Below are 14,854 nucleotides of genomic sequence, written 5' to 3' on the forward strand. Positions count from 1 at the left end.
ACAGGATAACTCGAGTGGTAAGGGAATACGTAATGTGAAAAGTGCAGCGAGTAAATCCCAGCGGCATAGGGGAAAGCCGCCACTTCTATAATTTTCAGAAGTGTCACGCTTAATGTCAATGGACTTAAGACTGAGGTTAAGAAAGTTTGGTTGGAGTGGTTTTTACGGCGGTTTGATGTAGATATTTGCTTTTTGCAAGAGCATAATCATAGGGCTGGTTGTGTGTTGCGGTTAAAAGGATATCGGATGTATGTTACCAGTGGTTTGCAATTGAAAGGTGGGGTAGCAGTGGCGATAAAGGAGACCAGCCCCTTGCGTGTCATCGGCTGGGAAGAGGGGGGGGGTGGGAGGGTCGTGAGGGTGGATGGTGTCTGGGGTGAGAGTCGAGCTAGTTTTGTAGGAGTTTACATGCCAGCAACTAGCAATACCAGGGTAAAAGTAGATTTTGTCAGAGAGGTATTGCTGTATCACTTGAGAGGTTTGCCTGCTATAACAGTAATAGGTGGTGATTGGAATTGTGTGATTAGGAGTGGTGATGTCGAACCGAGAGGGGCGGGTTGTGTGCTGAGTGTGCTGAGGGATGTATTGCGAGATATTGGGGTTGTTGATGTGGTGGGGAGGGGGGGATACCTAGTGGAGCACACGTTCGTCCGTAGGGGATATGAAGCGCGATTGGACAGAATTTATATTAAGCAGGGTATAGATGTTGTGAGGGTGCAAACCTTCGATGTGGGGTTTTCGGATCACAGGGCGGTAATAGCAGATTTGATGTGGGATGGAGTGGTGCGTATTTATTCTGGGTACTGGAAATTAAATGTAAGGCTTCTTAAGGAGGAGGAGGAGGGGCCTTTTTTCAGTGATTGGTGGTTGCCTTTTTGGGAGGCTAGGGACAGGGAGATAGATCTGTTAGATTGGTGGGAAATGCAGGCAAAACCGGGAATAGCGAATTTTTTTAAGGTTAGGGGACGGGAAGAGGCGAGGTGGCGTTTTGGGTTGCAAAATTATCTGGAGGGACAGTTGCAAGATTGTTATGTTGGGGGAGGTGGTAGGAGGGATGACATGGACAGTCTGCGGAGTAGGATCGCTGAAATACACAATGATAGGTTTGATGCAATTAGGGTTAGGGCGGGGTTAGAGGATGTATTGTGGGGTGATAAGCCGTCTGGGTTTGTTTTACGTAAATTTAGGGACCGACAGAGTGTAACCACCATTCTACAATTGGAGACAAGCCCTGGGGTGGGAGGGTATCCAGTGGGTCGAGTCCTATCCAATACTGAAAGTATGAGTCTCTATGCTGATAGTTGGTTTAGGGAGAAATGGAGTTGGAGGGAGGGGGGTTCCTGGGAGGGTATTTTTGAAGGGGGGTTCCATAGCATTTTAAGTGAGCAGGATAGAGTGGGGTTGGAGGTTGGTATAAGTGAGGTTGAGGTGGAAGAGGCAGTTTTCGGGATGAGTACCGGGAAAACACCAGGGATAGACGGTATACCAAATGATTTTTATAGAGCACATTGGGGGTGTATTAGGCAGTGCTTTGTTAGGCTATTGGATCATATGTTAACTAGTGGGAAGTTGGGCACATCGCAAAGTACGGGTGTCATAGTTTTGGTGCCAAAGAAGAGGGGGGGTAGAGAGTTGAGTGCTTACCGAGCAATATCTTTGATGTGTGCAGATTACAAGGTTTTTGCGAAAATTTTGGGTAATAGACTGAAGAAGGTCATGGGGTCGGTGATACATGGGGGACAATTTGGTATCCCGGGGAGGAGTATGCGGGTAGGTCATGGACGTATTCGGGATTTCCTTGAGGGTAGTAGTAAGGGAGGTATTCTAGGTCTGGATTGGGAGAAAGCTTATGATTATGTGGATAGGGACTTTTTGTTTGAGAGTATGGTGAGAATGGGTTTTGGAGGGAGGGTGGTTGGATGGGTGAGGACATTGTATGAGAATGCATCGATGAGAGTACAGGTAAATGGTAGGTTGGGTAGTTCAGTAAGCATGGGGAGGGGTTTAAGGCAGGGGTGTCCACTCTCCCAAATACTCTTTGCATGTATGCAGAATCCTTTCTATGTTCTGGTTGATGGTGGGATGGGAAGGATGGGGGAGAGAGGTGGATTTTGTGGGAATATTGTTGGTTATGTAGATGATACAACTGTTTTACTTAATGAGATAGAAGATTTAAGTAAAGTGGGAAGGGTAATTGAGATTTTTGGGAATGCTACTGGGATGAGAGTTAATAAGCAGAAATCACGGTTGTTGGAGGTAGGCAATTGGGTAGGAGGGACCTTGGGGGAGGAGTTTGGCTGGATAACTGTAGATAGGCTAAAGATTTGTGGGATTTTGTATTTAGCAGATGTACAGGAGAGCAGGAGGGTTAATTCAGAAATGGTAATGGACAGAGCTTTGAGTAGGCTCAGGAGTCTAAGGGCCGGGGATGTAACCTTGCATCAAAGGGTTGTGGTGGTAAATACGCTGATTTATAGTAAGGTGTGGGGAGTGGCGGAAATTTACCCCTTAAGAAGTCAGGATATTATGGAATTACAAAGAAGAGCCTTAAGGTATGTGTGGGGTTTTGGGAGGGCGTGGTTGGGTAAAGATGTGGTAATGACTGCGGTAAGACAGGGAGGATTGGGATTGATGGCATTAGGGTCTAGGGTGAAGGCGCTATATGTGAAGCAGAGGTATATTCGGGCAGCGGGGGAAAGGGGTCTTCGGGTGGGGGAGGTGATGGGGGATATCCGCAAATGGTGGGGTGGCAGGGACTTAGTGGAGTGTGAAGATATGTTGCGGTTTATGTTAAAGGTACGCAATGTTAAAAAACTCAAGGTAAAACGGTTAGTGGGTGTGGGTCGTCGTCAGGAATCAATGCAAGGGATGGCAGTGTATCCCACATATGATTGGAGAGTGATATGGGTGGAATTTAGTAAATTAAGAATACCGGCAAGAGCGAGGGAATTAGTTTATAGATTTCTTATGGGGACGTTAGCATCGAAAGAGGTGCTAAGACGAATGGGTTTTGTGAGAGAGGCATCATGCGGTTTTTGTGGGGAAGTTGAAACGGCTTTTCATGTAGTATATTTTTGTTCTGCTTTGGAGGTGGTAAGATTGTGGTTGAAGAGGGTTTTCTTTTTATTGGGGGGGGGGACAGATATCAACCCTCAGGGCTTTAATGTTAGATATGGGAGGGGTACCCAAAGAGGTGGGGAGGGCTATCAGATACGTAATAGTTGATTACTTGCATGTTTCTTGGGGGATGAGGGAGGTGGAGGGAAACATTAGGATAAAAGCGTTGGCGGCGTGTTTTTATAGGACAGCATGTAGGAACAAACAATTATATGGGGGAAGGTGGGTAATTAGTTTTCCGGAGGGATATCGTGAGCTTACTGTTGAACGTCTACTCCGTTTGGTGACGGGGTGAGAGGCAAGGGGTTGGTCTCTTCAGTGGTGTGTCCTCTTGGAGTGATTGGAAGCCTGATGAGGAAGGTTGATTGGTTTGCAAGGTGGTAGATGTGGGTAAAGTTTTTTTTTTGCAGGGAGCCGTCGGGGGCTCCGGGGTATGTAGACCTTTATGAATTTTGTAAAATCACAGAGTCAAAAGTAGTATGTGATTTTCTGTTTTTTCTCTTATTGTTATAAGAACCATTTTATATAGGGGGTTTATATTTATATGTATATTGTGAGGATATGTTTTATACATTCGAATCTGATGTTAGATTTATCCTTGTCATATGTCTCTTTTTTATCGTATTGAATGGGTACAAAATGACCTATGTACGTATCTGACATTGTCTGCCACTTCTGTTTTGGATGTTATGTATTTAGTTTGTCTAGTTTTTGTTTTTAGTGATAAGTCTTTTTTGTTTGTTTGTTTGTTTGTTCTAGTATAATCCAGTCTGTGCTGTAAGAACATATGTGCACATACATGTATGTGTATATGTGCATGTGTATGTATATACATATATACATGATTATAGGACTTATTCCTACATGGTTTATGACTCCGACGTTCTATTTTGTAGTCGGTATGTTTTTTTTTTCCCGTAAACGGGTTGGGTTTCTTACGGTAGAATTTCGTTATATCAATATGTTAAAATGGTTTTTTTTGTTTATTGTAGTGTACTGACATTGTCTGTCACGGTTTTGGATTTGCTAATTGTCGGCTTGTATCAAGTGTAATGTTGTTTTTAAATAAAATATAAAAAAAAAACATTAACTTTGTGTATGTAGGTGTGTTTGGGGGAACCAATGTCTTTGTATAGTTCTATCATAGATTGTAATATTTAGTTTATTTGCAGACAAGTCATTTAGCGATTTATTTCTATGTATGATTTAGTTTGTTCTTATGAATAAGTGCACATACACGTATGTGTATATGCATGCGTATATGTATACATATATGATTGCAGGACTCGTTCCTACATGTCTTATAATGACCCTGACTGTTTTTGTTTGGAAGTCTGCTGGGTTGGGTTATTTTAGTAGAAATTGTTTTCAATGACCATTCATTAGGAAATTAATGTATGTTATTTAGAATGGGGACTGTACATACGGGGGGGGGGGTAGAAGTGTCAGCTGTGTCGGCACTGGCAATAATGAGTATTGTAAAGGAGTTTGAAGATTATGTGGATTAATAATATATAAATAACAAAGTGGAAAAAATAATGCAGATTGTAGGTTTGGGTTTTCCTTGGTTATAATAATAATGATGTAATCTTACTTAACATAGTTACATTGGATGTAATGTATATGGGATGAGGGACAGGTGTGACAACACAACGTTAATCGTCTGTGTTCATTTAGACAATGAGATTTATAATTTTGAGTAAGAACTGATACGGTGTTCTTTTATTTATTTAATGTATTGTGTTGTTTTAAATAAAAATATAAAAAAAAAAGTAACCTATACTCGGTTTAATAGACTGAAGTTTGTTGCCGAGCATAGTAGACCAACGTTGTTGCCAACGGGTGTGAAGGTGGGAAGATATTGCAGCAAAATAGTCCGTAAATGGAATACCTCTATAAGAAACTGGTAGGTCATGTACTGCTGACCGCGCAGCAGTGTCTGCCTGTTCATTGCCCTGTACGTCAACATGACCAGGGACCCAACAAAAAACATTATCTTTATGCTTGGTAAAGATGCGGCGTAGCCAAAGTTGGATACGGAGGACTAAGGGGTGAGGTGTATCAAATTTTTGTATAGCCTGTAAAGCACTAAGGGAGTGAGACAACCACAAATGATGACACAGGCATAGATGCAATACGGATAAGTGCTGTAAGGATGGCATATAATTCAGCAGTAAAAATACTAGACGAAGATAGTAAATGCCCTTGTACGACGCTGTCCGGAAACACTGCTGCGAATCCTACGCCGTCGGAAGACTTAGAGCCATCTGTGTACACAGCAATGGCATGAGAATGAGAGTGAAAGTGGTCAAGAAAAAGAGAGCGGGAAGCGACCCTAGACAGTTGGGCTTTCGAGCAAGGGAGGGAGAAAGAACAGACTCGAACAGCTGGAACTTCCCAGGGGGGTAGGGAAAAGTGAGATGCTACATGTACATAGAAAGGTGGTAGTTGAAGAGAAGACAAGAGCGAACGAAGGCGAAGAGAGAAGGGACGGAGTAAACTGGGGCGGCGAACAAATAAAGAATGTCTACTAATATCAGTGACCATTCTATAAATGGAAGGATTGCGGAGATCATGAGAGCGTACATAGTAGCGCAGGCAATGGGCATCACGGCGATCGGATAAGGATGGAACGTTCGCTTCTGCATAGAGGCTCTCGAAAGGGGAAGAGCGGAAAGCACCAAGGCATAAACGTAATCCTTGGTGATGAATGGGGTTAAGGTTAGAGAGAGTAGCAGGAGATGCCGCTGAATAGATCTGGTCACCATAATCAAGTTTCGATAAAATAAGGGTGGAATGTAGGCGAAGGAGGGTTCGACGATCAGCTCCCCACGAAAGATGAGCAAGGGTTTTAAGAAGGTTCAGCCGGCTGTGACAAGTTGCCTTCAGAGAGGTAATGTGAGGTTTCCAGTATAACCTACGATCAAAGAGGAGGCCCAGAAACTTGACTATCACGTTCAGGGATACGGGAGCCATAGAGGTACAAAGGATGATCGGAGATGACAGAGCGTCTAGTGAAAGTGATTTGGTGGGTTTTAGTGCTGGAAAATTTAAACCCACGTGTGGTGGCCCAATTGGAAACACGGTCGACTGCATGTTGGAGAGAAACTGTAAGGAGGTGACAGTCAGCGCCTGCACAGGCAATAGCGAAGTCATCAACATAGTGATGACCAAATATTTGATGGAAGACTAGAGGCCAAATCATTAATAGCAAGGAGAAAAAGTGTTGTGCTCAGAACACATCCCTGGGGGACACCTTCAGCTTGGATAAAGTCCGGGGAGAGCACATTATTAACCTGAACACGGAAATGCCTGTCAGTTAAAAAGTTCTTAAGGAAGGATTGTAGATTGCCTCGAAGGCCTAAGGAGTGGGCTTGGGCTAAAATATTATACCTCCAAGTTGTGTCATATGCCTTCTCAAGGTCAAAAAATATGGCAATAACTGAGTGGTTATTCGCAAAGGCATTACGAACATACATATCCAAGCGTAGTAAGGGGTCTATGGTAGAACGTCCCTTACGAAAGCCATATTGACGAGTGGAGGAACTGTTGTGTGTCTCTAAATACCACACTAAACGTCTATTTACTAGGCATTCCATTACTTTGCAAACTGCACTGGTAAGAGCAATGGGACGATAGTGGGAGGTTTCATGTCCCGTAGTGCCTGGTTTGTGGAAAGGGAGAACAATGGCGGATTTCCACAGCTGTGGAAGAACTCCTTGTGACCAAATAAGATTGTAAAGGCGTAATAGGACTGCAAGGGCTGACTGATGTAAATGTTGTAGCATACGAATATGAATGTCGTCGGGCCCAGCTGCCGATGATCGACAAGCTGAGAGTGTTGCCTCCAGTTCATGAAGTGTAAAAGGCACATTATACTGTTCTTCTCTGAGAGAAGAAAAGTCCAAGGGTGCTAACTCTCTGGCAGACTTTGATGAAAGAAATGAGGGGCATAGATGGAGTCCCTGAGAAATACGGACCAGATGATTGCCAATTTCATTGGCAACATCTAGTGGGTTTGCTATATCAACACCGGCAACCCGCAGAACAGGAGCCGGGTCAGGAGAATATTTACCACTCAGTTTTCGTACTTTTTTCCAGACTGCACTCATAGAGAAAGAAGAGGTGATGGTGGAGACAATCTCACCAGCAAGTGCGTTTAGCGTCACGGATGACACGGCGAGCGATCGCACGCTTCTGTTTAAAATCAATGAGTCGCTCTGTGGTTCTATTGTACCGGTACCTGCCCCATGCAGCGCGTTTCAAACGTACTGCACGAGCACAAGCAGACCACCAAGGCACGCATTTCTGAGAATGCCTGCCCGAAGTTTGGGGTATAGAATGAGAAGCTGCGGTGAAAACGGAGGACGAGAAGAGGTGTAAAAGCTCATCGATGGAGGACGAAGAAGGAACCTCTTTAAAAACAGGTGTGAGTAAAGGTTCCAATTTGCCCGATTAAATTGCCAGCGTGGGGTGCGAAGAGGTGGCGAATATGAAGGGGAAGCAAGAATGATTGGGAAATGATCACTGTCATGTAAGTCCGGGAGAACAGACCAAGTGAAGTCTAATGCGGCGGAGGAAGAGCAGACTGAGAGATCGATGCAAGAGAGAGTACGAGTCCGAGGATCAAAATGGGTGTGAGTACCTGTATTTAAAACATGGAGGGGGTGGGTGGCAAGAAAAGCCTCTAACTGAATTCCACGGGAATCACAATGAGACCCCCCCCCAGAGGAAATGGTGGGCATTAAAATCACCAAGTAACAGAATCGGTGGCGGTAATGACGAAACTAGGAAGGCAAAATCCGGAATAGATAATGCCCGAGAAGGAGAGAGATATAAAGAACAGAGCGTATACCACCTATGTAAGTGGATACGGGCTGCTGTGTAATGCAGCGAAGTATGAACAAATAGCTGATGGTACGGAATATCAGTGCGTAGAAGAAGGGCACTTTCATTAAAGGTCCCATCAGGAAAAGGATCTGAAGAATACAATAAATTATAGCCTGAGATGTGAGAAATAACAGCAGAGTGTAATTTTGGTTCCTGTAAGCAAACACCAACAGGGGCAAACTGGGAGAGTAATATCTGAAGCTCACCCCAATTACCCCTGAGGCCACGTATATTCCACTGTAAATAGGCCATGATTGGCAATGATAAACATACTTGAAATCCGCAGGTAAGGGTTCCTACGGACTAGAGGGGTTAGAAAAGTCCACATGCGGAGGCAGTGGAAAACGTTCAAGCAGCGAAGGAACGGTGCACTGTGAAGAAAGGAGTTGCGCAGATGGAGCAGAGGAGAGAGAAAGAGCGGAAGGTGGATCAGTGTCCATTGATGGTTTGGTCTCTGCAATATATTCAGAGATTGCTTCAAGTGTTTCGGAATTCAGAGACGTCGTATGGGAGACAATATTGGAAATGGTAGGGGGAGGATGAGTAAAGATTGGAACTGTAATGGACTGTACCAAGGTAGGGGGGGGGGCGAAAGGGTGGAGGGAACTGTAGAAGCGTGGAAGGGGACAGAAGAGGCAGAAACCTGGGAGGTGGCAGAAGAGGAAGAAACTTGGGAGGGAACAGGGGAGGAAGGTACAGTACGAGGAGGAGGGTGAACCTCTACACTAGTAACAGAGCCAGTGACAGGGGTAGAACCAGGTACAGAGACAGGGAAGGGAAAATGAGGTGGTGGAAGATGGGTAGGAGGTGTTAACGGACCTTTTTTTGACTTTTGAGAAGTAGAGGGACGATTGGGAGGCGGTGTCATACGAGATCTCGTCGCTACTGAGGCTTGTGAGAGAGAACACGAAGCAAGATCAGACTGAGACATTGAAGTAGGGACATCTGAGCCGAGGACAGCAAAAGAATTAGCTACAGGAGTGACTATGGGAGAGGTAACCACAGAGGTGGGTGCAGAAGATGGGATACCGGAAGTGGGGGGACGTTTTAAAACACGGGAATAAGAAACACGAGGTAGTCTCCCTTGGAGGCGGAGATGAGAAACTGCCATGGCATAAGGGAGACCTTCTGCCTCATTGAGGTAACGGATTTCCTGCTCGTTTAAGTAGACTTGACAACGGCGAGAGTACGAAGGGTGAGCCTCATGACAATTAAGGCAAGAGGGAGGTCGTTTGCAAGACGTATTAGAATGGTCATCGGCACCACAGATTATTATTATTATAATCAAAAAGAAGCGCTAAGCCACAAGGGCTATACAGCGCTGCAGGGTAGGGAAGGAAGCAAGGGAATTGGATGGCAGAAGGGAGGGGGGATGATCAGCAGGTTACAGAAAACAGCGGGGCAGGGGATAGTACGGGGGTAGAGGGTAGCAAGAGATTCAAGTAGAAAGGGCTGAAAGTATCAGAATTTGTGAAGTAAGTCAGTCGTTGTCAAAAAGTCAATGAGAGAGTCCGGATGAAAGGTGGGTCCATCAGCGAGAAGGGAAGGTAAAGAGAGAGCAGCGGGGCGAAGACGACGACAGAGGTAAATTCTGCGTGCTCGTTGATAAAGTGGGCAGTCCAACAGAATGTGGCTGACTGATAATGGAGCTTGGCAATTCTCACAGAGAGGAGCAAGACGCCTCTCCATGAGATATCCATGAGTAAGACGAGTATGGCCAATGCGAAGACGGGAGAGAGTAGTCTCCCAACCTCGACACTGGTGATAAGAAGACGGCCAGTAACCTATACTCGGTTTAATAGACTGAAGTTTGTTGCCGAGCATAGTAGACCAACGTTGTTGCCAACGGGTGTGAAGGTGGGAAGATATTACAGCAAAATAGTCCGTACATGGAATACCTCTATAAGAAACTGGTAGGTCATGTACTGCTGACCGCGCAGCAGTGTCTGCCTGTTCATTGCCCTGTACGTCAACATGACCAGGGACCCAACAAAAAACAATATCTTTATGCTTAGTAAAGATGCGGCGTAGCCAAAGTTGGATACGGAGGACTAAGGGGTGAGGTGTATCAAATTTTTGTATAGCCTGTAAAGCACTAAGGGAGTCTGAGACAACCACAAATGATGACACAGGCATAGATGCAATACGGATAAGTGCTGTAAGGATGGCATATAATTCAGCAGTAAAAATACTAGCTGAAGATAGTAAATGCCCTTGTACGACGCTGTCCGGAAACACTGCTGCGAATCCTACGCCGTCAGAAGACTTAGAGCCATCTGTGTACACAGCAATGGCATGAGAATGAGAGTGAAAGTGGTCAAGAAAAAGAGAGCGGGAAGCGACCGTAGACAGTTGGGCTCTCGAGCAAGGGAGGGAGAAAGAACAGACTCGAACAGCTGGAACTTCCCAGGGGGGTAGGGAAAAGTGAGATGCTACATGTACATAGAAAGGTGGTAGTTGAAGAGAAGACAAGAGCGAATGAAGGCGAAGAGAGAAGGGACGGAGTAAGCAGGGGCGGCGAACAAATAAAGAATGTCTACTAATATCAGTGACCATTCTATAAATGGAAGGATTGCGGAGATCATGAGAGCGTACATAGTAGCGCAGGCAATGGGCATCACGGCGATCGGATAAGGATGGAACGTTCGCTTCTGCATAGAGGCTTTCGACAGGGGAAGAGCGAAAAGCACCAAGGCATAAACGTAATCCTTGGTGATGAATGGGGTTAAGGCTAGAGAGAGTAGCAGGAGATGCTGCTGAATAGATCTGGTCACCATAATCAAGTTTCGATAAAATAAGGGTGGAATGTAGGTGAAGGAGGGTTCGACGATCAGCTCCCCACGAAAGATGAGCAAGGGTTTTAAGAAGGTTCAGCCGGCTGTGACAAGTTGCCTTCAGAGAGGTAATGTGAGGTTTCCAGGATAACCTACGATCAAAGAGGAGGCCCAGAAACTTGACTGTATCACGTTCAGGGATACGGGAGCCATAGAGGTACAAAGGATGATCGGAGATGACAGAGCGTCTAGTGAAAGTGATTTGGTGGGTTTTAGTGCTGGAAAATTTAAACCCATGTGTGGTGGCCCAATTGGAAACACGGTCGACTGCATGCTGGAGAGAAACTGTAAGGAGGTGACAGTCAGCGCCTGCACAGGCAATAGCGAAGTCATCAACATAGAGTGATGACCAAATATTTGATGGAAGACTAGAGGCCAAATCATTAATAGCAAGGAGAAAAAGTGTTGTGCTCAGAACACATCCCTGGGGGACACCTTCAGCTTGGATAAAGTCCGGGGAGAGCACATTATTAACCTGAACACGGAAATGCCTGTCAGTTAAAAAGTTCTTAAGGAAGGATGGTAGATTGCCTCGAAGGCCTAAGGAGTGGGCTTGGGCTAAAATATTATACCTCCAAGTTGTGTCATATGCCTTCTCAAGGTCAAAAAATATGGCAATAACTGAGTGGTTATTCGCAAAGGCATTACGAACATACGTATCCAAGCGTAGTAAGGGGTCTATGGTAGAACGTCCCTTACGAAAGCCATATTGACGAGTGGAGAAACTGTTGTCTCTCTCTAAATACCACACTAAACGTCTATTTACTAGGCATTCCATTACTTTGCAAACTGCACTGGTAAGAGCAATGGGACGATAGTGGGAGGTTTCATGTCCCGTAGTGCCTGGTTTGCGGAAAGGGAGAACAATGGCGGATTTCCACAGCTGTGGAAGAACTCCTTGTGACCAAATAAGATTGTAAAGGCGTAATAGGACTGCAAGGGCTGACTGATGTAAATGTTGTAGCATACGAATATGAATGTCGTCGGGCCCAGCTGCCGATGATCGACAAGCTGAGAGTGTTGCCTCCAGTTCTTGAAGTGTAAAAGGCACATTATACTGTTCTTCTCTGAGAGAAGAAAAGTCCAAGGGTGCTAACTCTCTGGCAGACTTTGAGGAAAGAAATGAGGGGCATAGATGGAGTCCCTGAGAAATACGGACCAGATGATTGCCAATTTCATTGGCAACATCTAGTGGGTTTGCTATATCAACACCGGCAACCCGCAGAACAGGAGCCGGGTCAGGAGAATATTTACCACTCAGTTTTCGTACTTTTTTCCAGACTGCACTCAGAGAAAGCAGAGGTGATGGTGGAGACAATCTCACCAGCAAGTGCGTTTAGCGTCACGGATGACACGGCGAGCGATCGCACGCTTCTGTTTAAAATCAAGGAGTCGCTCTGTGGTTCTATTGTACCGGTACCTGCCCCATGCAGCACGTTTCAAACGTACTGCACGAGCACAAGCAGACCACCAAGGCACGCATTTCTGAGAATGCCTGCCCGAAGTTTGGGGTATAGAATGAGAAGCTGCGGTGAAAACGGAGGACGAGAAGAGGTGTAAAAGCTCATCGATGGAGGACGAAGAAGGAACCTCTTCAAAAACAGTTAGGTGTGAGTAAAGGTTCCAATTTGCCCGATTAAATTGCCAGCGTGGGGTGTGAAGAGGTGGCGAATATGAAGGGGAAGCGAGAATGATTGGGAAATGATCACTGTCATGTAAGTCCGGGAGGACAGACCAAGTGAAGTCTAATGCGGTGGAGGAAGAGCAAACCGAGAGATCGATGCAAGAGAGAGCGAGTCCGAGGATCAAAATGGGTGTGAGTACCTGTATTTAAAACATGGAGGGGGTGGGTGGCAAGAAAAGCCTCTAACTGAATTCCACGGGAATCACAGTGAGACCCCCCCCCCAGAGGAAATGGTGGGCATTAAAATTACCAAGTAACAGAATCGGTGGCGGTAATGACGAAACAAGGAAGGCAAAATCCGGAAAAGATAATGCCCGAGAAGGAGAGAGATATAAAGAACAGAGCGTATACCACCTATGTAAGTGGATACGGGCTGCTGTGTAATGCAGCGAAGTATGAACAAATAGCTGATGGTACGGAATATCAGTGCGGAGAAGGGCACTTTCATTAAAGGTCCCATCAGGAAAAGGATCTGAAGAATACAATAAATTATAGCCTGAGATGTGGGAAATAACAGCAGAGTAATTTTGGTTCCTGTAAGCAAACACCAACAAGGGCAAACTGGGAGAGTAACATCTTAAGCTCACCCCGATTACCCCTGAGGCCGCGTATATTCCACTGTAAATAGGCCATGATTGGCAATGATAAAGATACTTGAAATCCGCAGGTAAGGGTTCCTACGGACTAGAAGGGTTAGAAAAGTCCACATGCGGAGGCAGTGGAAAATGTTCAAGCAGCGAAGGAACGGTGCGCTGTGAAGAAAGGAGTTGCGCAGATGGAGCAGAGGAGAGAGAAAGAGCGGAAGGTGGATCAGTGTCCATTGATGGTTTGGTCTCTGCAATATATTCAGAGATTGCTTCAAGTGTTTCGGAACTCAGATGTCGTATGGGAGACAATATTGGGAATGGTAGGGGGAGGATGAGTAAAGATTGGAACTGTATTGGACTGTACCAAGGTAGGGGGGGGGCGAAAGGGTGGAAGGAACTGGAGAAGCGTGGCAGGGGACAGAAGAGGCAGGAACCTGGGAGGTGGCAGAAGAGGAAGAAACTTGGGAGGGAACAGGGGAGGAAGGTACATTACGAGGAGGGTGAACCTCTGCACTTGTAACTGAACCAGTGAGAGGGGAAGAACTAGGGACAGAGACAGGGAGGGTAAAATGAGGTGGAAGATGGGTAGGAGGTGTTACCGGACCTTTTTTTTCGACTTTTGAGAAGTAGAGGGACGATTGGGAGGAGGTGTCGTACGAGGTCTCATCGATACTGAGGCTTGTGAGAGAACTCGAAGAAGCGAGATTAGAGTGAGGCATTGAAGTAGGGACGTCTGAGCCGAGGACAGAAAAAGGATTAGATACAGGAGTGATTATGGGAGAGGTAACCACAGAGGTGGGTGTAGAAGATGGGATACTAGAAGTGGGGGGACGTTTTGAAACACGGGAATAAGAAACACGTGGGAGTCTCCCTTGGAGGCGGAGATGAGAAACTGCCATGGCATAAGGGAGACCTTCTGTCTCTTTGAGGTAACGGATTTCCCGCTCGTTTAAATAGACCTGACAACGGCGAGAGTACGAAGGGCGAGCCTCATGACAGTCAAGGCAAGAGGGAGATCGATTGCATGACGTATTAGAATGGTCATCGGCACCACAGACTGGGCATTCGGCGATAGATCTGCAATATTTCGCTGGATGGCCAAATCGCCAACAATTTCTACACTGTTGTGGTGTAGGGATCACCTTTCGAACTTTTAACCGATGTCCTGCTACAGACTGAGGATGGGAGTTCTCGGCTGTCAAAAGTTAGAGCCACATTGCTAGGGTATCGTCTCCGCCCACGGGCAGGAAGAACGTAAGTATCTACCTTAAGGATTGGGAGATCTTGGAGTTCCAGTTCTAGAATGTCAGTGCCACATGTCTTGAAATTTTGTTGAACTATGGTATGGGGCAGAATGACGGTACCACTACAAGAATTGAGGGAATGATGTTTTTCGAGAGTGACAGGAACAGTATCGATATGGGAAAGACGAGAGGGCTCATGAGCCTGGGTAGCATTCTGTACGGTAATGATGCGCGTACCGCTCTTAAGAGCATGAAAAGAAATATCTTTACCAACATGGCGTAGGAGTGCCTTGCCAATACTATGGTCAGAAAGATAGTCAGTAGAGGAAGTTGGTTGTAAAGTGAAGAATTTAGTCCACTGTTCAGTCTGAAACCGAGCGTGGAAAGGTAGTGAAGGACGTGTCGATCGTTTGAGAAGAACGAGAAGGTGGAGAAGTATCATCAGCAGGTAATTGTCGTTTAGGCGTGGGACCAGAGTTGGTCCGACGTGGAACGGGT

Source organism: Cherax quadricarinatus, chromosome 29, assembly GCF_038502225.1.
Source record: "Cherax quadricarinatus isolate ZL_2023a chromosome 29, ASM3850222v1, whole genome shotgun sequence".
Taxonomy (NCBI): domain Eukaryota; kingdom Metazoa; phylum Arthropoda; class Malacostraca; order Decapoda; family Parastacidae; genus Cherax; species Cherax quadricarinatus.